Source organism: Cavia porcellus, unplaced genomic scaffold (genome assembly GCF_034190915.1).
Source record: "Cavia porcellus strain 051 isolate PalLab524CR breed Dunkin Hartley unplaced genomic scaffold, mCavPor4.1 scaffold_12, whole genome shotgun sequence".
In the NCBI taxonomy this organism is placed as follows: domain Eukaryota; kingdom Metazoa; phylum Chordata; class Mammalia; order Rodentia; family Caviidae; genus Cavia; species Cavia porcellus.
In genome coordinates, this window is record NW_026947495.1 from 19,545,882 (window position 1) to 19,572,480 (window position 26,599).

General features: G+C 36.9%; 1 pseudogene; it reads right to left on the reverse strand.

Moving 5' to 3' along the window:
• Window positions 1–20,953: 20,953 nt before the first annotated feature.
• On the reverse strand, window positions 20,954–26,379 carry LOC134478198 (uncharacterized; annotated as a pseudogene).
• Window positions 26,380–26,599: the final 220 nt, after the last annotated feature.

Genomic DNA, 26,599 nt, shown 5'->3' on the forward strand with positions numbered 1-26,599 from the left:
TTGCTATTTGGCCAAGCTACCCTGCCTTAGGCATGCCAACTATGGATTGACACCTCTACAACCTAGAAGCTAAATAAACTTTTCCTCCTTTAACCTTGGGCATTGGATATTTTGTCTCAGTAATAAGTGAAAACTAAGTAAGACACACAGCTGACAGATGAAGTGTGCAACAAACAAGATAACCAGAAATCGTAATTCTATAGGGAAAGAGTGATCACATCCAGGGGAGAGTTCCAGGTGAGAGAAGAAGGGTGTCGAGCTGAGGCTGCACTGCCAGAAGCACATCCCATGGAAAATACTGCAGATCTGAGAATCTTTATTTGACTGTGACTCCTACTGGACACAATATCCTTTAATATTTGGAACATCTGATACTCACTGACACTTTATGAATGAATAGATAAATAAATAATATTTTTTCATTGACAGTTTTCTAAGTACCAGGATCTTAATTAAAATTATTCTTTGCGAATCTGAAACCAAAGTGAAAATATAACTTTTAATTTTAGTGTAGGAAGACAATGCAGACTGTTCTAGAGATTTGCTGAATGTAGCCTTCTAGTGCTTGATAAGCCCTGCAAACAAAAATCCACATTGGTTGTCATTGACCAACAAATATCTTTAATAACCATCTGTCAGGCAACATATTCCCTAACCCATCTGCTGTGAAATGAGAATGAAGAAAAAAATAATATGTTGCTCCTGCAGCTTTGCTGGGTAACTAGCTTGGAAGTCAGTGCTGTAGGCCCAGCAGACACGATGAATTAATGTCAGAAAGCAGCAGGGTGTAGCTCCAGAATAAAAAAAAGCTAATAATTAAGTTTCACTTGGAAGCCTTATTTGAAATAGATTGAAGAGAGAGATTCTCTTTCTCTTTAACTCAAAATACCAGAAAAGATGCATTTAATTTTAATGTATTTATTTTAGTTGCACTTAGGTTTTGTTATTAGTTTTAAATAATGAATGTCCTCCTATTATACAAAGAATAGCTAGTCTTAGCACTTAAATAATTACTTCCATAATAGGAAAAAGTGTTGATAGAGCAAAGTGAAAGACAAACACTTGAAGAGGAATTACTAGATGTCAGCACTTTGTATTTAAATTCTTCTTTTTTTCTTTCCCTTGTTGCTTCCTTTTACTCTGACCTCTCCTTTCCTGTTTTTCCTGTAGATGAGATTCCCATTGGGTCCTACCATATTTTCTCACAATTCTCCATTAATAATAGAACAATTAGAGTTAACTGGTAAGATAGGTGCTCCAAGTAGAGAATCCCATCTCTGGCCTACATAGCTGATAGATTCTGATTCCCAGGATGAAATGGAAATGGTGTGGTTGACATGATATATCCTAATAGGTAAAGCATCGTGTGTTCTGCAGTCAATCCTGGGGCACCCCAATCAATATTCCTCAACTAATATTAGGACTCATTTCTGATGAAGACTCCAGCTTTGATGAAAGAAGACTCATGGGATAGACACACATGAGGAAAGGGTTGATGACCACAGTTAATTAAAGGAGTGCACTGTCCCAAATGCATAAAGAGAATAAGTGTGCTCTATTTTAAAAGAGATCAAAAGGTATTCTGTGAGAAAGGTGCTCAAAGAATAGTTCAGAGAAGTACATGTTCCACTTGAGCTGAGAGCACTGGGGACAATTGAATGATAGGTAGATTAGGTGGCTTGGGAACAGCAGAGAAAATGTGCTTACATCCTGGGCTACAAGGCCTCCCTCCAAGGCACACCACAATCCATCCACAGAGTCCCTAGCTGACCCATTAGAATGGCTGTGTCTACAGCATAGATGCAAAGTATTTCATATACACATTTTCAGTGCTGGCTCCCACATCATTTTCTGCGACATTTCCTTTCTCTTCCTGACTCAAGGGAAGGCATGAACAGACCTTGAAAAACTGTCTTACACTTTGAAGAGAAGCTGTATTTTCTGCTTCATAAAGTGAGGAGATAGAGGAAACCAACGTTCCTGGAATTCATCTATCTGATAGGCCTGGGATGATGTGAAAAAGACTCTCTTGTTTTAAAACTGATCACTGACAGGAAGTCTAGTGCTGTATTAATAAGTTTAGATTATTCCGTTAATATATTATAAATTGATTCAGTAATTTATCAAGCTCTACTGATGAGAAGTAGCCACAGGTGACCACATGTAGAAAATGACTACATCTGGGTCTCTGTTCCTTTCTATTACTTTACAGTTGTGTGGCCTTGAGAAAATTATTTCATGCTCCAACCCTACAGTGGCTTTTCTATATAAGAAGAGAAGTATCCTTTGTCTGGGGAAAATTTTGCTTCTCAGAAAATATTTGACAACTAGTGGAGACTTTTTTGATTGTCACAATTGAGTGACAGGTACTGCTAGCATCTGTTGGAAAGAGGCCAGTGTTACAGCCTGCAAGGGACAAGGTTATCTCCATGATAAAGAATTATCTGGCTCAAAATGTCAACAGTACAGTGTTGAGACATTCTAAATTAGTTAGATATATTTATTCCTTTCTCAATTCCAGTAAGCCCTTTATAGTTTGAATAATACATGCATTATTTAAAGAGTATTATAGGTTTTTGTGGCAATATGACATTAAAATAAAATCCTATACCATTAAACAAAAAGTGAAAATTTAAAAAAAAATAGTGTTTTGACTAGGACAATTATTGAGTGGTTAGGGACTGCTCTAGTCTGTAATTTTTCCCTTCTTGGCATGCTGGTTTTTTCCTAGAGTTGGCTCTACTTAGGGCTGTGACATGGCAGCCAACATCTAAGATGTCACATTAAAAGAAGAAAATGTATAGCAGAGGAAAATAGCTTTTCTTTCCATGTCTATTTTTTCTGGGAATACAAAAAAATATAGTAATATTAAAAGATATTTCTTAATGACTTCTTAGCTATAGTTTTCATTTTTCATTTCTTTATTTGTGGGTGACATCTGAGAACAGGGAGTCCCCTATCTTACACACAGAAGCAGAGACAGTGTGAGGATAAAGTCAACCTCCTGGTAGAAGATAGAAGAAAGATGGAAAGGACCTTGGTATTTAACCACATCTTTGCAAATAATCAAAATTAGAAACAGCATCTTACAGGAATTTGGTTGTGTTAATAAATTTTCCTTCCCATGTGTCAACGAATCTCATACACTTGGAAAAAGGAACTAGATTGTCACCACACCCTTTAGAATGTGGTTCATCTACTGGAACAGAAGTGAGCAGGCTGTCTCCTGAACATATTGCTTTATAAAAAAGGGTGCACGTGTGAGAGAAATCTGACCCCATTAGAAACAGCAAAAAGTGAAGAATGTTTTTTAATTAGAAAATCGGTAGTGTCTACTGTTAGGATTTACTATGTACCACACTGTACAAGGATTTACTATGTTCCACACTGCTGCTGTTTAACTCAGTATCCTCATGCTGATGGAGGTCTCCTGTTTACTGAAAAGGCACATGAGTAAAGAGTATGCTGTGCAGAGCCATCATGGAGTCACGGGATGCAATAGTGTGAACAAAAGCTTATTTTTGGTAATAAGCCTGAGAAATCATTTAATAGAAGCAGATCAAAATTACCAATAGATTTAGGAATTCAAAATAAAATCATTATTGGGGAAACATTTGAGGAGGAACATATGTAAAAAGTAATGAATCTTCACACTTTCTGGGAAAATGGGGTTTATTTCATAACAGTGTAGAAGAGACACTGTAGACAAATTGTGTCCACACTGTTCATCTTATGTTTTCAGAATCTTCTACAGTATAGAAACGTCCAATTTGACGTGAATAAAATAAATGTAGTTTGTTTTATGGTTTAAAATATTGTAGGAAATTCTGGAATCCTTATGACATAATTACAAAGATTTTTCATTTCTTAGAGGGTTCCGGGCTTGTGACCTTGGTCTTTGGTTCCACATGCTTTGCCTGATATATTTTAGTTTGTTTCTCTGTGTAACATATTTAGATTCTGCTTCGCCAGTCAGACTGAGAGTTTTTTGAAGGCAAACATTTGAAGATAACTATCATCTATTCTTATCTGAAATAGCAAAAAATATAGTACAAGTAGAAGAAAATAAAAAGAATGGAATCAAATGGTAAACATCTCTTCTAGTAACAGTAATAATACTGTCATTGAATAATTTTTTGTCACTGAAGTCTGTTCATTATTGCTTTGGAGAATTTTTGTATGATGAAAGAATGTTAGCTATAGATAATATTCTACAATTTTGGTTTGAGTTTTTACTTTTATTAGTAAGGATAACGGTGACTCAAAAGGTAATGTGAATTGTGGCAAATCGCATGGCAAATCCCACAGTGTATCTAGTTGTCAGTGGAGATGAGACACCAAGGTGCACACATACAGCTCTAGAGCAATTATAATGCCCTGCATGTGGGCAAGCAAAATTGAAGGCTAGGACTCAGAACTGTTAACAATACTATTGCTGTATTTGTCTCATTTCCTTGTATGTGTTGACAGATTATATTTTGATCAGCCTTTGTGGCTTAAAATTCTTCCATATACAATGTTAAAAATATTTATAGCTTCAAAATTTATATTCAGAAGCTAAGTATCTTTACCTAAGTTGAAAAGATTCATCTATTAAATCACTCTAGCACATCAGCCAGCAGTGAAATTCAGAACCTAAGTTTTCTGTTGGTGAATAACTAAACACTCAGTCTGATCCTTTTGTTTTGTAAAGACTAGAAAAAATAATGAACTAGAAATTTGTGACACATTAAAAGTCATCTTCCAAGGGGATATCTTTTGAGGCAGCAGTGCAAGTTAGGCTTTAGGGCAAGGAATGGTGAACGTCCTTGAAGGAATTTGAGAAGGTATAGCCGAGAAAGGAGCCAAAGGCATAGCTGGGGACATCTACTCAGTAGCTTCTTTCTACTGTGCTGAGTGATGTAGTCTTTCCGTTCAGGGTTCTAAGAGCAGGGAAGGAAAATGGGTACTGTGGAAAAGAGAACAAAAAGAAAACTACAACTTGGAGAAGGGGCCCTTAAGGACATTGTTTCTATTTTACTGATTTTATCAGGGGACTCTTTTATCCAGAACTATTACTGGGATGAAGGAAAATCAAGACATCAATTATTAATTATTTTTTCACAAAGAGATAATAATGCCCACATTACAATTCCAATATATATTATCTGAGAACAAGGACTTGTGATTATATATAGGTCCAGGACTGGGCAGTCTCAATCTAAAAGCTCTCTTGGTGTTTGCTATAAGAAGCATAGGATCCTTTTATGAATCCACCCTTGAAACTATAACCTCATTCTAATTGGCTTCAATATTGTTCATAACTCAAAGATAATTAGAGTGTGTTCAAGGCTTTACAGAGGGCACCAAAAGTCAAATCCTTACCTAGGGCTCCTTGCAATACTATTGCATCCATGTATCTGACCTGAGAAAATGTCAGTGCAATATCACTTGGGCTTCAGAGCCCAATAACACCCAGTTTCCTTTAGAAAGTTGGTAAATTTTGTCTTTCTCTATTTTACAATGCATAATAGATATTAGAATTGAGTAATTCTCCCTTATTTATGACAGAATGAAAGATGTAGCTTAATAATCTACAGGTGAGTTATCTCAAATTTAAGAAAGTTTCTTAGAAACCACATAGAAAAGGGTGGGCTTATTCCATACCAAACATGGTAGGTACAGAAGACATCTTTGAACAGAGGAGTGATTCATCTATTCGTATGATGTATACTTATTGTTTACTTAATAAGTTCCAGACATTGTGATGTTCATTCAACACAGCTGTTTTAGGACAAGGTTCACAATAACAAGAAATCAGGCAGAAGTTGTAGTTTTATGTGCCAAGTATATATTAATTTAGCCAAATCATTCACTTGGATTTGTTGGTAATAAAGCCCAATGGAATAAGGAAGCTATATTTAGTTCCAGATCACTGCTTTAAAAGTGTGTCAACCATATTATAAGAGAGATTTTTGTAGCAGTGAGATTAAGCGGGAGAGGTGGGTCAGCCATAAGAATGAGAACATAGACTCTGAAGCCTCATAGAATAGCTTGACGTCCTTACTCAGCTATTTACTACCTGGTTGACCTTGGAAAATTAACATTTTATGCTTTGTATTTTACATCAATGAGAATAGAATCATCTCAGTGTTTACTCATAGGGTTATCTAAGAGTCCTAGTAGACAATACATATAAAATGATTAGAAAAATTCTTGGTCAATACTAATACTAATTGCTACATAAATTTTAGAATACTGATTATAGAGTTGTTTTTGCTGTTGCGTGGTTGTATCCTGTAAACTTGTATTTTGCCCTTCTAGTAAGAAATTAAATATTTCAGTCTCTTTAGTGAGGGGTGGAGCTTAGAGCACAAAAGAGTTAATTTTTTAATAGTAATTTGAGGTTGGAAGCAGCAGTGAGTTACGATGACTTAATTGCTATCCTGACGTTCTCTAAGGGCTCTCTTCCTATATTAAGTGAGTTTATTGTTTTTTAACTACACATCCACCTTCCCTTGACTCTTCCCTATCAGTGGGGCTGGAACCTTTTTATTACATTTTCCAAATGCATTTTATTAGTTTTGGCCAAGGAGAAAGATGTACTAAAGATGGAAAGGTAGAAGGAGAAAAGAAGGTGTCTCTTGACAGTGATGGCATTAAAAGTGGGAGTAGTACTGGCATTGAAGCAACAGTGTTACACATGACATGAGAGACTGGACTTCATTAGCCCTTCAGTGTAGGAAATAAATTGCATGAAAAGGTAGGTTAGGTGACCCGGCAATTTTGCTGTTTGCAAGTCACTGTCAATAGCATGTAACATGTCATTCTGAACACCCATGGCTGTTCTAATGATACTAGAAACGGCTTGATTCCATTTGACACCATGCAGGGTCTGATGTATGGCTGGACCTTTGTTGGATAGATCATGCTGTTTGCCTCACAGCAGAAGTCTAGAATCAAGAGGAGAAGTGATTCCTGCCACCAATGGTTTGAAAAACATACTAAAAATGTGGATTTCCAGTTTACACAAATTTAGAATTTTGTTGTTGTTTACCAGTTTTAGATCCTTAGAGAAAAATCTGTAGAAATCAAAATATTGTTTTCACTAAAATCAAAGCTGGGAATACTGTTTTTTAAGTTCCTCATGTGACTGAATCAAGAGAAAAATAATGGGGTCTCAACTATTAGTCCATGCTGAAGTTAACTGATTTTGATTTTCAAGTAGAGATAGTATGTTGCTGCCTAACAGAGGCAAACACTGTTAGGTTGCTTTGGAATTCTCTTAGTTGTCTCTGAACATCCATGTGGAATACTGGGGATTACTGGAAGATGATATAAATCCAAAAATATAGGGTCAATAAGTAATCAGAATTTTCAGAAATAAGAATTTAGGTAAATACACTAAGGCACACTGATTTGTCTGAGGCAAAGGGAATATGGAATAAATCATGAGCTAAGGAAGTTGTGTCCTCATGTGTAATTACAGAAATAAGGACTGTAGTGATTACTCATACTTTCCTGTCTGCTTGTTTCATACATTATTCATCTTTTCACTCCATTTTCTACTTTTTTATGTAATAATGAGGTACAATTTAATTTTACATTAAAATACTTATACATGAACTTTTAAAGAAATTTGAAATGTAGTTAATGTAACCCAGCCATTTATTTAACTGTGTGTCTTTTTTTAATGAAGTAGATATATTTATGGAAAATGGTTGCTTTTTTTAATGAAGTAGATATATTTATGGAAAATGGTTGCTATTTGTGGTGTGAAATCCTGGTGTTTTAAGGTTATTTGTTGAAATTTTAATGTAAGGGAAATTGTGGGTACAGAAAAAAATCACCATGAAAAAATTGTATGAAATAATGCCTGTAATATGTTACCTTCACATTTGCCTTTCATACTGTCTTTGCCTATCAGAGCTCGAGGCATACAAACAGTATTTTACTAAATTCCTTGGCAGCTGGCTTCTGGTCATGTTTAATCCACAGGAAATACTGAAGTGAAATTAGGAGGAGAAAGAAAAATTTTTTTCTAGTTTCTTAAAGGGCTTTCCAAAATGGTAGCAGAATCATCCCTAGAAATGGGGTGACAGCAACAGTGGCTGGTGCAGGTCATGTGCCTTGGCTTCAGATACGCAAGCTCAGATCCAGTGGCAGCATTTTCAACAGACTTTGTGGAAGCTCTATTCAGTCATGAATTTTGCAATGAGTTATCCACTCTTTTACTCCTCTGGGTCTTTCATCTCCTTTTAGCCAAATTTCCACATTACCTTATTTTAAAAAAAAGTATCAAGAATTCTTTTTATCTAACATAGGTTAATACAAGGTCAAAATAAAAATGCTTCCAGCTTTCTATCATTCCATAATTTATTACCTATATTGCTTAGCACTATCGCAGAACATTATCATAGAAATTCCAATTGATGGACTAGAGGACCTGTGGCAGAATTTCAGTCCCAAATGCTTTATGTTTCTTCTGTTCAATTCTGGACTGTTGTCCCTTATTGTCTTAGTACTTTTACAGCCTCCTAAACAAAACTTAATACCATTTATTTTGAAGATAATGAATTCTCAAGTTCATTTCTATTGTGCTTCTGAACTCCTTGTTTAAATTTTTTTCTATTGCTTTGGTTTAGGCCATGGCATCATTATACTCTGCTTTTCCAGAACTTTTGCACATTGCTTAAGTCAAAGACAGGGTTGACACATAAGATGCACAATGCCTGGTTAGAATTGAATTTCACATGAATATTTTGTTGGATATAACTGTAATAATAGATTACATAAAAAGTATTATAATAAATAGTTATAATAAAAAGTCACATAATACACACACACATACATACAGAATTTGGCAAAATTAATCTGAGAAGTTCTGTAAAGGCATTTAAACATTTGCTGTGCTAGGAAAGAACTAGATTATTATATGAGGCTTTGCACTTCATAGTTTCAAGAACAGGTGAGCATTTCTGTCTGCAGCAGAGAGTGCAAAGTAATAAGTCAATTCCATTGTTCCTTCAGTCCTAACTGTAAGGGACTGGCATCTAACACTCCAGAGAAGTGAGTCCTTAAGTGTGGGCTGCGATCAGCAGTATCACTGTCATCTGCTGATACTCAATCCCAACTCAAACTTATTAAGTCAGAAACTTTTGTTGAGACTCAGCATTCTGTGTTTGTAAATCTTCCAGTCCATTGGTGCAAGTTGCACTTACAAAGCATTGCCCTAGGTTTAGTCAAATATAGAGCACCTGTAATGTTATACCCATTTCGTCTTTCCATGCCAAAAGTTCCATTTCTTAACTATATTATCCCAGAATATTTCTTAACAGAACTTTAGGCAGGGCCTGCCAATTTATTTCTGATTTTATTTTTCTCTTGGAGTATATCTTCAACTTCCTAACCTCAACTATGGAATCTCAGAAAAATTTATTCTTACATAAAGATTTAGATTTTGATGTATCCTCTCTTAAAATTTACCACTTCTGCAGCTATACAGTTTCATGAGAGATGGAACAAAAAGGCCTAGTTTGGTAATGATTTAAAAGAACCTCATGTGTTAATGCTTATTCCAAATACATAGACTTATCCCTGAGAGCACTGAAATTCATTACCCAAAGGTTCTTTATAATGGTAAAATTTAAAACACCATGGAAGGCAACTTAAATAAATTATTTTGTTTGGGAAAGATTTAATAGTGTCCTGCAAATCACACTGGAGCAAGTAACAGTTTAATATCTAAGTATAAATTCTGCTTTTGGTCTGTTGTCTTAGTGAATCTAAGATGTAAAATTTTTTGCTAAATCCACTTAGGTAGATCTAGAGATTCTGATGAAAACAATGTTTGAATTGCCATAGAAATATCTCATTTGCTCCTATGCAAAGTATTTCTGAAAGTCATTTTAAATTATGATGTAGCTTGTTTACCACCGGTAGATATACTCTATTAGTTCTTGCCTGGATCCACAGCAAGGTAGCACAAGTTTAGTTCAACATTAGAAAAAAAGAAGGAAGGAAATAAAGAAAAAGATAAAAAGGAATGATACTGAGTTCCTTGGGAAAGCCCAGTTTTTTGTTGTTGTTTGTTTGTTTTTACTGGGAATTGAACTCACAATCTTATACTTGCCAGGTAGGCACTGTACCACTGAGCTATATCCAGGGCCTGCAGTCCAGTTGTATAAATGAAGTTGAAGTGATTTATTAAGCCGTAACATAAAAACAGGATTCATGATTGGAAAACTGTCTGAAAGACAAGAGTATTGGGCAGCCGGGAGTGGTGGCACATACCTGTAATCGCAACACTTAGGAAGCTGAGGGAGGAAAATTGCAGCAACCTGGACTATAAAGTGAGCTCAAGTCCAGACTGGATTGCTTGGCAAAACTCTGTCTCAAAAAGAAAATAAAGGTATTGAACAAAGTTTAGGCATAAATATTGGCCTCAAACACATGGAAAATGGATTAACCACATTATTGATAAAATATTCTTATTAAACAACAATGAAATATATATATTTTGTTGGCACTTTTAAAAATATATGAGGAACTTTTGAACCATTGGGGTTACAATTCTCAGACTGTAATTACTGAAAATTTTTATAAGACTATTTTCTGTCTTTCAGTAAACAAATATGTCCTTTGGTAATATCAAACTGTTGTAATTTGTTTTAAACATAATTAGAAGAATGACAAAAGAATTATGCATATTTCTTAAAATACTCAATATTTATAAATAGCTAGCTTAAATGTCTATTAGTGAAGATAAGCAGACAACTGATGGCAAAAAAAGAGCATAACAGAAATGAGACAGAGAAGATTTTATTCAAAACTGATATGATTGATAGTATCAAGTCTGAGAGTATAAACAACTACACTGAAGAAGGCAAGACTCAATGATACACATTCCAGTTTGATAACTGCCAGTTTTTGAAGTTCTATACTATATATAAAGTTGTGTTTTTATTAATACTGTTATGTACTGACATATTCAATTATACTATGTCTGATGATATAGCCAATTCTATTGGAGATAGAGACAACATAGGATCTATGGTAGAATGATTTGTACAACGGTCTCATATGTTATTTCATTTCTTGTGTTTGTTTTTGTCTTCCTTTGTTTCTCCTTCTAATATAGAAAGGATAGAAATACATGTTAAGACTCATGCATATGTAGAATCTATAAACAGTTTATGAGAACTGATAATATGACACATGATGAAATGAACAGACACTTAGAAGAAAAAGAGACACTAATATACCCAGTGCTGATCCTTGAGTGTCATAATGTGAAACCCAACAATAGTATTATTCTTTGTTCAGAGTGATATTAGCCTGCTTGGGTTTATTCAATCTCAACATAATTGAAGAGATGGATAATTGCATGTATGTTTAAGTGTATAAGATTTATAACCATATTTCTAAGTTTTTGTTGGATAGTTGAACAAAACTGGTTGCAATCTCACTGTTAGAATCCCCATCTTATAAGCTCCACTTTAGTATCTTGAATAACTATTTGTAAGAAGACAGTCTGTAATCATCAACTAGTGATTTCTTACTGTTTATTTTTTTGAAATTATGTAGTATTTCTACCGATTTTCTGTTTTGTTTAATCTTTCTTTAAATTAAATTTTTAATAAAAGACACTACAGTACCCAGTGCTGATCATGGAGTATCATGATGTGAAATCCAGCAATACTTTAATTCTTTGTTCAGCATGATTTTAACCTGCTTTAGTTTGTTTAATCTAAACATAAAGGAAGCTATGGATAACGGCATGTATGTTTAAGTGTATAGGACTGACAACCATGTTACTAAGTTTTTGTTGAATAGTTGAACAGAACTGTTTGCACTCTTGCTGTTTGAATTCCCACTTTACATATTCCATTTTTGTATCTTGAACAACTATTTGTAAAAAGACAATATGTAAACATCAACTAGTGATTTCTTACTGTTTATTTTTTTCTCTGAACGTATGTATTATTTCTACCTATTTTCTGTTTTTTTAGTATTTAAAATTTTTAAAAAATGTCTATTAGTGAAACAGTGGCTAAATAAATTATAATACTTATAAGGTAAAATCATTGTATAGCTGCTAAATCACTTTTATATAAAATTTTACGGTATAATGGGAGTTTGAGGGGCAGTAAATATATGCTTACTTTTGTGTATATGGACATAAATTTATAGCACATTGAAGGAACATAAAACACATAAAATTATGAGAATCAGTATCTCTACATGATAGGCCTAGTATAATCTTCCTCAATATGTTTTACACTGTATTTTCTAGTATTTGAGTAGTAAAACTTACATGCAAAATCAAGTCATATGGTACTATATTATAGACAGTTTTGCTAACATAGTCCTGGTAGTCTCATGAGGAGGTCCAACAATTTACTTATGCACTACTTTATAAAGTTAATATCTGTTGAGTACTACTATGTGAAAATCATCTCACATATGCACACACACACACACACACACACACACACACACACAGGAAGAATACCTCAGGTATAGATAAATATAAGTAGATGTAGAGTATAAAAACTAAAGGATGAGAGATTTATGAAATACTTTTGTGGTGAAGAAAGCACTTTCATATGATACTTCAAAATGCAGAAACTGGCCATAAAATTACCTAGGGGGAAAATAGTCCAAGCATAGAGAAAAGTAAGAATGAAAAACCTTGGTTTGAGAATGTATTTGACATGTATCAGCTGTACAACAAGGTTACAATTGTTAAATAGAATTGACAAAGTAGAGAAAGAAGGCAGAAAATGAAACTGAAGTCAGAAGGCATAATGTCCTCTTGGTCATTTAAAACATTTTTCCCTCTGAATGTAAATGTGAAAGCATCATAAAGCTGAGGAAAGCTGGTTTCATGAAGATTATTCTAATCACCATAGGAATAAAAGTCCATCAGAAGCCATGGAGAAAGAAAGTGGGCCAGTTCGGAGACTTCCTATGTAATTCATTTATGCGATAGTCAGTGAAAGTATAACTAGAGTTAACTTTGAAGGAAATAAGACGTTGATTGTGTGGATAACTGAAAATTCAGCTAGTTGGATTTTTTTTTTAAAGTGGGCTAACTGTATGGCACAAAAAGGAGAGGAGTCAGGGTCATGCCCCGATGTTTGTTTGAGAAACATGATAACTGGGGATTCCTTTAATGTTCTAGCAATGTTGTGGTATAAATAATTTGCTTGTTGAGGAGAAATGAATTCTGTTTTGAATATATCTAATTTGAGAAATTGATTTGATATCCAGGTGTAGACATGCAGTATAATACAATTGAATATAAAAGTATAAAGAATGTGAAAGCAGATGTGAGTGAGGGTACAGGCTTGTCTGTTGCAGTTTCAAAAAGTATTTAAAGGGCTAAGACTGGACCACTTAATTAATATCTTTAGTGTGGAGAGGAAGAGTCTGAAGAAATTACATAAGGAAATAGGAATTCTCAAAGGAGGCTGAGTATCTATGGCCAAAGTATAACAGTTATTTAAGATAAAGGCTCTAGAAATTTACTGAAGGTATGAATAACAAGATTGTCATGTTACATTACATTTTGACATTTTGAGAATCTAGATGCAGTTTGTAATTCTGCAATAATAATAATAATAATAATAATAATAATAATAATAATGCTCTCAAGACAATAGTTTGGATCTGGAATATTTGCTCTAAGCACATGCAGAGCTTGTGAAATGTGATTGGTTTATGAGATAGTACATCAAATTGGCTTTTGAGAGGTGGGTATTTGTTAGATGCAGGTGACTATGGGGTGTTATCTGGGCAGGTATATCTTCCTTCTCTCTTCTCTTTCTCTCTTCTTCCTGGTCTACATGGTATGAGCAACTTTCCTCTGTTATGATCCTCTTCCATGGAATTTCTGCCCTGGAACAATTGTATGAGCCAAGGTAAATTTCTCCTTAAAATATGAGAATTGGATATTGTATCTCAGTGTTAAAAAAGTGACTAAACATATTTGGTACAAGGAGTGGGGTTATTGTTGTTGCTATATTTGATTGTGTGGTTCAGCAGTCTTTAGAACTGAGTTGTAGGAAGACTTTGAAAACATTTGGTGGCACTGGAGAGAGAAGTCATAGAGTGATAGAAGCTGAGCTTAGTGAAAAATTTTGATTGGAGTGTAGAAGAGTAGAATGTCCATGAATAAGCAAGTGTCAAAAGCAAAGTCTTGGAGGTTTCATTTGGGAAAAAAGATTTAATTGGAGTGAGACTTGAGATTATGTGTGTAACCTTTGATGGAAAATTTCTTCACAATTTGCTCATGTCCTGAAACTTTCTATTTGAAGGAAGTCAAAATTGATACTGAGGCTTGAGTATGTCACCTTGTAGCCATATTTATCATAACTTTAAAAGGGCCAAAAAGCAGAAGAAAATAATGTACATTTTTTTGATGATGGCTAAAAAGAAAGTCCATATAAAGTTATGGCATTTAAAACTGGGACCTCGAGTTGGAAGCTGTAATTTTGAGGTGAGGAAATCTTGGTTGTTAGAAAGAATAGCACTAATAGAAACAAAGTACATTTCATTAGGGCAATCAAAATGATACCTTCAGGGCATCTGTGGGATGAGAAAGACCCTCCTAGTACAGGTTCAAGGGGGAAAAGTTATAATCCTTTCATATAAGAACAGAAGCCTGATTTCACTGTCCTTGAGGAGGACCACTTAAGGAATTGGTTCCCTGAGGTACATTTAACAGTATTTAGCCATTCAGGCATTTAGAGGCCTCTGCATCTATCATTCAATGCTGCTCAGCTACTGCTTGATCTGGCAGCAGACCTTGGAATCATTCAAGTGGTACTGTTATTCATGAACAAAGACTGCAAGGGTTCTGAGGTCAGAAGAAGTTGCAATTCGATTTCAGAGGAAGAGCTGGGAGGCTGAGTATTGTGTCTCTGAAGGGTACTGTGAGTAGTAGAAATCCAAAAGGACAATATGAGAAATAGTAAGGACCTGTCTTAGTTACTTTATGCTCATCGCTGAGACAAAATACCTGATGCCCAAGTTGGAAAAGGAAAGGTTTATTTCTTACAGTTTTCGGAGGTTTCAGTCCACACTCAGTTGGCTCCCAGGCAGGCGGGCATGGTTGGGCCTCCTTTCATGGTGGCTGCAAACAGCAAAAAGGAACTGGCAAAGAGCAAGACACACCTTCTTCCTGCCATTGCATCACATCCTGGCTCCACCCCTTTTTGGGTGGAGCACTGACAGCATCAATCCAAGCACTAGACAATGAATGAATAACAAATGCACAATTCAAACTCATGAGGCCTGGGGGACACAGACATAAACCATGACATTCCACCCCTGGCCCCCAGGACTCATGTACATCATTTATACAAAAGACATTTAGTCCACCTCCAACAGTTGCCAAAGTCTTGAGTTTCAGCATTGCTGAACAGGCTAAGTCCCATGTCTCCTGCATGATCTATGGCAAACTGTTAACTGTAACTCTGTACAAATGAAACAAGATTAAACATTTCTGAAACACAAAGGCACAAGATAAACATTACCATTCCAAAAGTTACAAACAGGGGAATATAAAGTATTGGAAACAAAGCAAGTCCAACATCTAGTAGGACAAACATTAAGTCCTAGAGTTCCATGCTCAGCATCTGAAGCAATCTGGTTGCAAGCTCCAAAAGGCTCGGTTGATTCCACCCCCATGGCACGTCTGGCAATTTCAACTCCTGCAGCTTTTTTCTTAACTCCTCTCTACTCGCTTTTTTCAGCTTTTCTTGGATCATCCACTTTGCTGGCTTTTCCAAACTTCTGGGATCTCCACTGCAACTTTGGCTTCACACTTACATCTTCACAAATTGCCCTTTCAGGAGCACACTGCTTGGCCAGCCAGGCCCTTTGTAATCGAGGTGGAAGCTGTCTTACCCTCAGAATTTGTGCATTTGCTTGCCACCTAAAATCAGCATCTTGCGGATGCCGCCAAGGTTTGTCGCTAGCTGAAGCAGTAGCCAGGATTTTTTCTCTCTTGGCTGTTTTTCTTCTTTTAGATAACTTATATTTTAATTCCTTCTATTTTGGTAAAATAATGGCAAGGAAGCTGACCTATGTAACTAGTTGTAAATCCTATAAAACTTTGTATGACAAATGTTTTTCTGTTTTGCTCTTTTCTGATCTCTGTTAGCATATCTTTTAAGTTGGTTTTCACTGGGCTTAACTGCCATCCTTATTTTGATTTGATTTATGAAATTTGTTTTCTAGGTTTTAAACATTTAATATCAATGCAGGGTTTTGAGAAAGAGGATTTATCAAGTGAGAGGTATATGACTTTAACTTCTGTGATCTATCTGAAGTTTACTTGTTTTCCTATGAAAAGTAAAAAAGATTGAAATGAAAATGCAAAGTTATGCATTTGTTCTTAGGAAATGATATGTTTGAGTTGGTACATATGTTTTGGAGAAAAGAGGTCTAATGAGTAGCATCATGTATAGACCAGGAACATTCAAGCAGAAATGATCCAACATGTACCGTATTCAAGATGATCTGGGGCAAGATGTGAACTCCAAAAGGTTTTTGAGACTCTGCCACTACAACACATCCAATGGTTGTAGCTCCCAGGTCTCTCCTTAGATCTACTCTGTTAAGTACTTGCAGTGTTCCTTAGATGATTCACATTCTTGGCTTTTTTGAATTTCTGGATTCTCCACTGAACTTTTGGTTTCAGACACTGACCATTCAGGGGCACACTGGCTGGCCTCCCAGGCCTTATTCTGAAATCTGGAGAAAGCATTTTTCTTTTTTTTTTTAATTTTATTTAAAAGGAAAAAGAAAAAAACAAAACAAAACAAAGCGGTGTAAGGGTACAAATAATACAGAACTACAAAAAAAAAAAAAAAAAAAAAAGTAAGAAGTCACCAGTTAATACATTACACATTATCATCTTTGAGATAGTTGCTCAAGTCACAGTATCAAAGCATACAAAGTGAACATTCAAAACAGAGAGACTGCAAACAGTTGTGTTCAATGATCCAACCAAAAACATTAATATGGTCAGCTATTTAACACCCCTAAATACACTTGCAGTTGTATTCCTTTAGAGCACTTTTTTCCCTCTCTTTTTTACAACAAAATTTGCACATTTTGGGTTTTATTACTCCTTGGTTCTTATTATGGTTTTTTTTTTTTTTTGGAAGAGAATAAAGTCAAATATGGCAAAACAAAGCTGTCAGTAAAAACCAAGGATAGACATAGTACATGACGTAAAAACAGAGTACAAGATTATCAACAATGGTAACTCTAATGCCTCTCATTTCCTTAAAAAGAATTGTCTATCTCATTAGGCATTATAAAGTTGAACAAAACAGTAGAGAACAAGACTAATAAAACTTAAACATTGTAAACATTACAGGACTTCCAAAGGAGATAATAGTCAAACCAAAATGGGCATCTTAGTGAATCTTATTGCTTCAAAGTAGTTGCCAATACTCTCAAACTTGATACTATCATACAGAATGGAATAGAGTCTAATCAGTCAAAACAAGATAGTGGGAGTATTACAGGACTTCAAAACAAGTTAATAGGAAATCAAAAAAAAGTTACTATAATATATCCTGCTAATTCTTTTAATTTTTCCCCTTAATTAAAAAAACATAAAAATAACTAAATAATTTTTTTAATGAATAAGGGAGAGATTGAGATAAAAGAGCACATAACAATGTAACAATACAGGTCAAAGCATGACTGTTTCAGCAACCTAGTGCTTCACCACCAAATAACCCGACTTAATAGTAGTTACCATAGTGTCTGTCTTTTTCCTTGAAATATTTGAATATAACTTCATATACTATAGCTTCAAGTATTTCCATATCAAGAAGCCCAGAATAAAGCCTTTCCAATTAATAAGTGAAAACTTTATAAGGCTTCAAGGCCACATAATGGGGAATCATGATTACCACATACTTTTATATATTTGAATCATTACTTACATGAGGGAAACTATTTGGTATTCACACATGCAAGATTGATTTATTTCACTTATGAGTATGGTCTCAAGCTGTGCCCATTTATTGATAAATATCTCAATGTGATCCTTCTTTATAGCTGAGTAATACTCCATTGTATAGAAATACCACAACTTTTTTATCCATTCTTCAGTTGATGGATACTTGGGTTGTTTCCAAGATCTGGCGATTACAAATTGTGCTGCTATAAACATAGGTGCACATATATCACTGTGGTATGATGCTTTCAGTTCTTCTGGGAATATGCCTAGAAGTGGAATAGCTGGAATAAATGGGACTTCCAATCCCAACTTTTTGAGAAATCTCCAAGACTGACTTCCACAAAGGTTGTACCAGTCTACACTCCCACCAACAGTGTAGGAGAGTTCCTTTTTTCATGGAACACTCTGAACATGATTCTGATGAACAAATTCTCTATGCCACCACCATTATATAACATGATGTGACTGCAACTATTTTAAACATAGTGCTCTGCTGCTTTCTCCTCAAAGCAAAGCTTTTCACTTTAGCAGTTTTAAATCTGGGAAAAGTGAGGACTTCCTGTTTCTTGTGATTCCCTCAGGCCATATTTTCTATTCTTTTGTGTCTTCTCAGCAATCAAGATCTCCTAAATCTTTTCAGTCTACTTTTTTAGTGGTGATTTTTTTTTTCTGGTCAAGTTCTCAACATTTTCAATCATCTAACTGGGCAGTTTGCTCTTGATTTGCAAAAGAAATCTGTCTAAAACCTCTCAACAATATTCAACCCATAGCCTCAACTTTAAACTACCTTGAAATTTCCTCTTACAGATAAATTAGTCTGATGCTCTTAATCTTAGTCTCAGACAGTCTCTGGACATGAGCAAAATGCAGACGGACTTTTTGCCAAGCCATAATACACATCATCTGAACTCCAACAACAATTAAAGTGTTCTTCCAAGGAGAAATCTCTTGAGCCTGTTCTTTACTGGCAAGATTTCTATCAGTTTTCTGGTCTACTGAACTCTGATCAGAATTTCCCGTACAGAACAGCCTTAAGTTTTCCAGCTCTACTCGTTCAGGTGACATCTTAGAATGTTTCCAAACTCTCCCCACAAGATATTCCCAAAGGCTCCTAAACCATATTGTCAGGTATAGTCACAGCAATAACCCCATTTCCCTGATACCAAATTCTGTCTTTGTTACTTTTCTATCATTTCTGGAACAAAATATCCAACAATCTAAATTAAGGGAAAAAATTTTAATCTAGCTCATGGATTGTGAAGGTTTTAGCCCATAATTAGCTGGCTCCAATACATGGTGGCCTTGCAGCAGAGCAACAATTCACAGCAGCCAGAAGAAAGCAAAGGTAACAAAAGCAAAAAAGGAGGAGTTTGAGTGTTCCTCTTCCTTACACTATATGTAGGCACCCATCCTAGGGAAGGTGTATCACTCACACTCATAATCCCAGCATTGGACTGTGAATAAATCACAAACTCTAGAAGCCTGGCCCCATGACTATATGAGATTTTACAAACCCTAACAGTATCTTTCCTGAATATTCTGAGTCAAAACCAATTTATATAGTATACAAAGTATGAATGTTATATCTATTTCAATTTTAGTTATCCTTATGTATTACTTATAATTTTCAAAATGCATAAATAATGCTAAAATATATATTGCTGTGTATCATTATTTGTGTACTTATGATTATTTATCTTGATCAATTTCCTACAGCTTTTGTAACTTATTAGATTTTAAAGGTTAATAATGTATTCAAAATCTACATAATCACAAAATCACAATAATGAAAAATAGGAAGCTATTTTTGAAATTTAAAGAAATATTTAAAATATCCTTTCTTTCTGAGCTACTTGGGTTGCTTGACAAGTAATAGGTAAATTTTCCTAGTAGCAGAAAGTTTTGTTTTAAATTATGATATCTCTAACAGACTCAATGTTCAAGGGTACCTATTATAAACAGCAAAGTTAAATAGAAATTAATCTACAGTCAGATAATGACTAGGCTCTTGAGGAAGTTAGTAAAAAACACATACAACAGAATTATGGCTGGAGGCAAATCTGAAGACCAGACCTTATGATAAAGATGCAATGACTAGACATATATGATTCCCTAAGGGATATATGATAACATGAAATTATACTATAATTGGCACCTGGTCCAGCACGTGGTCCAGAAAGTCCAGATAGACATCACTTGCCTATATGGATGACCATAGAGTGCAAACTCATCCCTTCCCAAATAATTGATTCTTTTCCTGTTCACCATGCTTGTCATTAACTCATGAGAAGGCATGGATTGATTTCTTGATTCTCATTTCACATGGCTGTACCTGGTGTACAGGAAGGTGTGGTTTAGCTTTTTGAAAAAAGTTATTGAGAGACAGCTCCTATTGAGGAGGCTGAAGGATTCACTTAGTGTCTTGTGCAAGTCCACAGGCTGATGTGTCTGTAATAGAAAGCTGAAGGCTCTGTGATGAAAAGCTGGAGTCTACACTGGAAGCCAGGAGATGAAGTGCACACCAAGGTGAAGACTTGAGCTTCTCTCAAGAATGGAATGCGTTCGTCCTTCCTCCTTCCCCTTTATACCTCCAAGTGATGACCTACCCTAGGGTGGGTCTTATACATCCTTGGGTGTAGAATTGCTAAACCCATTTAGTTAAGCTTCTAAATGTCTCAAATCAACACAATCAACCACTGCAGTCTACCCCTTGTAAATTTGGTAACCAGACACATTTCTTTAAACTAGTTCCAGATACACAGATATGCATATAATTGTGCCTAACATGTTATAACTGTCCTTCATACAAATGAAAAAATGAAAATGCTATAATTCCTCTACCAGAATACACAATGTAACTTTTCTTTGGTTGATGCTTATGCCTGTCAGTTTATAATGTTAATATTATAACACAAGTTTAACAATTCCCCAAAAAACAGCATTAAATCTAACATTATGTTACATTAAAACAGTATTTGAGGAGAACTAGTAATCATAATCCTCTTTTCTGTACTGACTGCAGGGTTGTAGCTGGTATTTAGAACTTCCTTCTTCCATTACCCATTCTGTCTTCCCTTGACCTTCAGCAAGCACCTCAGCCTGTCTCAGTTCTTTCCCTGGTGGAATGACCCATACCTTCATTCCTGAAGGTTCTGGACCACTTGTCATTTTGTATTAGGTTGCGGTAATTTTCCATTAACCTTAAAGACAGGGCATGGTAGTACTAAAAGGCGCCCTAAAGAATCTCCTGCACTCCAAGTATATTCTTCCTTTCCTCCATTGTGTAGTAGTAGTCCAACTTCCACTTGGTAGTCTGGGTCAATAACCCCTGACAACACTGACTCCCTTTTTAGCTTGTTTCCTCAGAAATATGAGGAGACCAAAATGACTTGGGGGGGGGGTAGTCTTAGCTTCCAGTTCAATGGAACCATTGTCATGCTTCTTGGTACAAGGCTTCCCTCCTCTGGAACTAAAACTTCTAGGTCAGCAGAACATGAAGTCATGGGGACAAGAAGCAAAACTTTGCTAGTGAATCACTAGGGGTAATGGTGAGTGGCATCATTCCTACTTTCACCCCTTGATTCCTAGACCAATGAATCCTGACTAGGGGAGACACAGTGTTATATAATGGACATTGATTCAAAGCATATACAGCCTGTTGAAGTACCTTACCCCAGCCTTGCAAACTGTTGCCACCTAGCTGGCATTGTAACTGTGTCTTCAAAAGGCCATTCCATGTTTCTATCAATCCAGCTGCTTCTGGGTGGTGAGGGACATGGTAGGACCAGTGAATTCCATTAGCATGAGCCCACTGTCTCACTTCTTTAATTGTAAAATGTGTTCCTTGGTCAGAGGTAATGCTAGGTGGAATTCCAGGATGGTGGATAAGGCATTCTGTGAGTCCACAGATGGTAGTCTTAGCAAAAGCATTATGTGCAGCAAAGGCAAAGCCATATCCAGAATGGGTATCTAGGCCAGTGAGGAAAAAGCACAGTCCCTTCCATGATGGAAGTGGTCCAATATAATCAACCTGCCACCAAGTTGCAGGGTGATCACTTCGGGGAATGTTGCCATATCGGGGACTGAGTGTTGGCCTCTGCTGCTGGCGTACTGGGCATTCAGTAATGGCTGTAGCTAGATCTGCCTTGGTCAGTGGGAGTCCATGTTGCTGAGCCTAAGCATATCCTCCATTCCTGCCACCAGGGCTACTCTGTTCATGGGCCCTTGGGCAATAACTTGGGTGGCTGAAGAAGGAGGTTGTCCACTGTCCAGAGAATGAGTCATCTTAGCCACTTGATTATTAAAGTTGTCTTCTGCTGATGTTACCTTTTGGTGAGCATTTATATGGGAAACAAATATTTTCACATCCTTTGCCCATATAGAGAACTCTATCCGCATACCTCTTCCCCAAATATCTTTGTCACCAATTTTCCAATTATGTTCCTTCCAAATTCCTGACCATCCAACTAGACCACTGGCTACAGCCCATGAATCAGTATACAGTCTCACATCTGGTTATTTCTTCTTCCAGGCAAAATGTACCTGCAAGTGCAATGCTCAAAGTTCTGCCCACTGGGATGATTTCCCTTCACCACTGTCTTTTAAGGATATCCCAGAAAGGGGCTGTAATGCTGCAGCTGTCCACTTGTGGGTGGTGCCTGCATAACGTGCAGAGCCATCCGTAAACCAGGCCCTAGCCTTCTCTTCCCCTGACAACTGATCATATGTTACACCCTACAAGGCCATAGGTGCATGCTGGGAAACTTAAGGCAACATAGTACATATAGGAGCTATAGGTATCTGGGAAACTTCCTCATGTAACTTACTTGTACCTTCTGGGCCTGCTTGATCACAAGTATACCACTTCCAGTTAATGATAGACTGTTGCTGTGCCTGTCCAACTTTATGACTTGCTGGGTCAGATAATACCAGGTTATGATAGGCAGGTCACATGGTGACCTGGTGTCCTATTGTCAAGCATTCAGTTTCCACTAGGGCTCAGAATCAGGCCAACAGCTGTTTCTCAAAGGGAGAGTAGTTGTCTCCAAAGGATGGCAGAGCCTTACTCCAAAATCCTAACGGCCTCCACTGTAATTCACGAATGGGGGCCTGCCAGAGACTCCAAACAGCATCTTTGTTTGTTACTGACACCTTGAGCACCATTGAAACTGTTGGATCATACAGCTCCAGTGGAAGAGCAGCCTGTACAGCAACCTTGACTTGTTGCAGAGCCTATTCTTGTTCTGAGCCCCACTCAAAATGAGCAGCTTTTCTGAGTCACTCGGTAAATGGTTCCTAAATGAGGACTGTGTTGTCTCCAAAATCCAAATATGCCCACTAAGCATTGTGCCTCCTTTTTAGTTGTAGGGGAAGCCAGATGCAACAATTTATCTTTTACCTTAGAAGGGATTCCTCTACATGCTCCACACCACTGGACTCCTAGAAATTTCACTGAGATAGAAGGACCTTGAATTTTTGTTGGATTTATTTCCCATCTTCTGGCTCTCAAAGGCCTTACTAACAAATCCAGTGTGGTTGCTACCCCCTGCTCACTAGGCCCAATCAGCATAGCATCATCAATGTAATGGACCAGTGTGATATCCTGTGGCCGAGAAAAGCTGTCAAGATGCCTTGAACCAAATTGTGACATAGAGCTGGTGAGTTAATATACCCCTGAGGTAAGACAATGAAGGTATGTTGCTGGCCTTGCCAGCTAAAAGCAAATTGTTTCTCATAATCCTTATGGGTAGGTATGGAAAAAAAGGCATTTGCCAAATCGATAGGTGCATACCAAGTACCAGGAGATGTGTTAATCAGTTCAAGCAAGGAAAGCACATCTGGTACTGCAGCTGCAATTGGAGTCACCACCCGATTCAGTTTATGGTAATCCACTGTTATTCTCCAAGACCCAACTGTCTTCTTCACAGGTCAAATGGAGGAATTAAATGGAGATGTGGTGGGCACCACTGCCCCTGCATCCTTCAAGTCCTTGATGGTGGCAGTGATCTCTTGGATCCTTCCAGGAATGCAATACTGCTTCTGGTTTACTATTTTATCAGGCAAAGGCAACTCTAGTGGCTTCCATTTGGCCTTGCCAACCATGATAACCCTCACATTACAGGTTAGGGAACCAATGTGAGGATTCTGCCAGGTACGAAGTACATCAATCCCAATTATACATTCTGGAACAGGGGAAATAACTACAGGGTGAATCCAAGGACCTATTGGACCCACTGTAAGTCGGACCTTTGCTAAAACTCCATTGATCATCTGGCCTCCATAAGCCCTTACTTTTACTAGAGGGCCACAGTGATGTTTTGGATCCCCTGGAATCAGTGTTAGTTCAAAACCAGTGTCCAGTAATCCCTGAAATACCTGATCATTCCCCTTGCTCCAGTGGACAATTACTCAGGCAAAAGGCCTTGGGTCCCTCTGGGGAAGGATGGGAGAAAAATTAATGTCATGCTAAATGCTAAAAAAGCTAAAATGCAGAGTTAAAAGATAGCTATTAGCACAAAGAGCTTTGTCATTCTGTGCACTATGCTTATCGCCCTAGTAACCAAGTATCTGGAGCACCCGACAACATTGTCATAAATTAGTTATAAATTAACTGAGGTATCACCATACTGTTCTGTATGCGTCATCACCTTAGTAATCTGTTTGCTGTGCCAACCTTTGTTCCCTTTGTAAGAGACAAATGATGCTATGTCAACCTTTGTTCACTTTGTGAGAAATAAATGTTCCTAGAATTAGCAGACCAAGGGCTGTAACTTAAGGGAAAAAGAGGGCTCACCACCAACTGCAAAACATCTCTGACTTCAAGCAAAGGGAAACAAAGGCCTTCCTAATTCCTGCTCTGTCACATCCCTTGGTTAATGTGCTATAAAAATCTGTCAAGATTCTGATTCAGTTGCACAGCTTTGCAAATTCCATCTGCACTGTGCCGCTGGGTACCAGCTTAAATAAAGCATTCTTTTACAGATGTCTTGGCCCCCCCTTCTTGACAACAGACAGTATCATGGGGCTTGTTTCTTTCAGTAATTAACAGTGTAAATTTTTGGTGCATTAGAATCCTTCTCCAAGAGGACCTGGCCTCCTCATCATTCGAGGGGTTCTGGGTCTGTAAACTAGCTCAAATCTGGAACTGGTTGAGAGGCCATGACTCCCTGTTACCATGATTTGATGTAAGGTTCTGTTCATTTGCTCATAAATTGTTTTGATTATATAAATCTAGTAAAAATTTTGTAGGCTTCCTATCTACTTTACTTCTAGGAACACCATGTTGGCTAATCAGCCAATGCCAGAGGTCTGCACATGTTAGATTATTCTGGTCATTGTTCTGCCACTGCTGTCCATTACAGTAAGTACTTGGACCCTGCTTTTGGTGATTAAGTGCTGCCACTTGACCTCTGCCACTCCTTGACCCAATCAAGCCCATTGCCCTTAAATGTTCTAATTTAGTAACTGTGGCCCCCACTGTAAGGTCTGGCATGCAAAGAAGAGCAATAACAGGGCCCTTCAGGGATGCTGGTGCTCCCCTCACAAATCTGTTTCTCAAGGTGCTGGTGAAGGAAATGTTTTCTGGATCATCCCATTGTGGAGAATTAGGTTAAAATTGACAGATCCACCTCAGCATTTCCATTTCCCTGAGCTTCTGAATCCCCTCATCCATAGTGAACCATAGAATATCAGACATCTCTAACTCATTCACAGTAGGCCATCTTTTGATCCATATCTCTGCCAACCATCCAAATAAACTATAAACACCTTTCTTCATTCCACGAGCTATGACATTAAATTCAGAATCCCTACTTAATGGGCTCATATCAACAAATTCATCCTGATCCAGGTGTATGTTTTTGACACCATTATCCCACACTCCTTAAATCCAGTCCCATGCTTGCTCATCAGGCCTATGCCTATAAGAGCTGGAAAACTCAAGCTCTTTGGGAGTATAGCGAGCCTCTTCATGGGTCACACTATGTATCTCACCTTTAGGAGCTTTTTGTGATTTAAGCCTGGTTATGGGCCTGGAGGAGCATTTGCATAATCCTGTTTAGCCAACACAGGATTAGCTTCCTGAAGTATACTATGAGATTCCAACACAGCAGGGGGTGGAGGTGGTGATGCTTCTGCCACTTCAGGTGAGGAAATCTCTCCCTGAGCAAAATAACTTCATTAGCATCTAGAAGTTCAGTATCTTCAATTTCCTCAGAATCCTCCCATACATCTCCATGCCAATTCATGGGATCCCATTCTTTTCCAACCAGTGTCCTAATCTTTGCTTCTGATACCCTTTGAGGCTGAGCATTAAATTTACGTTGTAGTTCAGCCAATCGAATTATGAGGGACCGTGGTTGGGTTTCTGTAATCTCAGCCTTGTGGCTAAAAGACAGGAGATTTTCACTCATGACACACTGAGAAACTTTTAAATTTCTTATCTGTTTCTGGAGATGTGGTTTTTTCCTTTATTAGTCTGTCCAAAGAGGCTAAGACCAAACATCCAGCATCATTATATTGTCTGCTCTGCCAAAGATATTCAAAATTGTTTTGTACAGAGTCACTAAATTTCTGACATCTCACAATTGCTAAATTAGGATAATCAAATGGATCTATGAGATGCATTAGTTT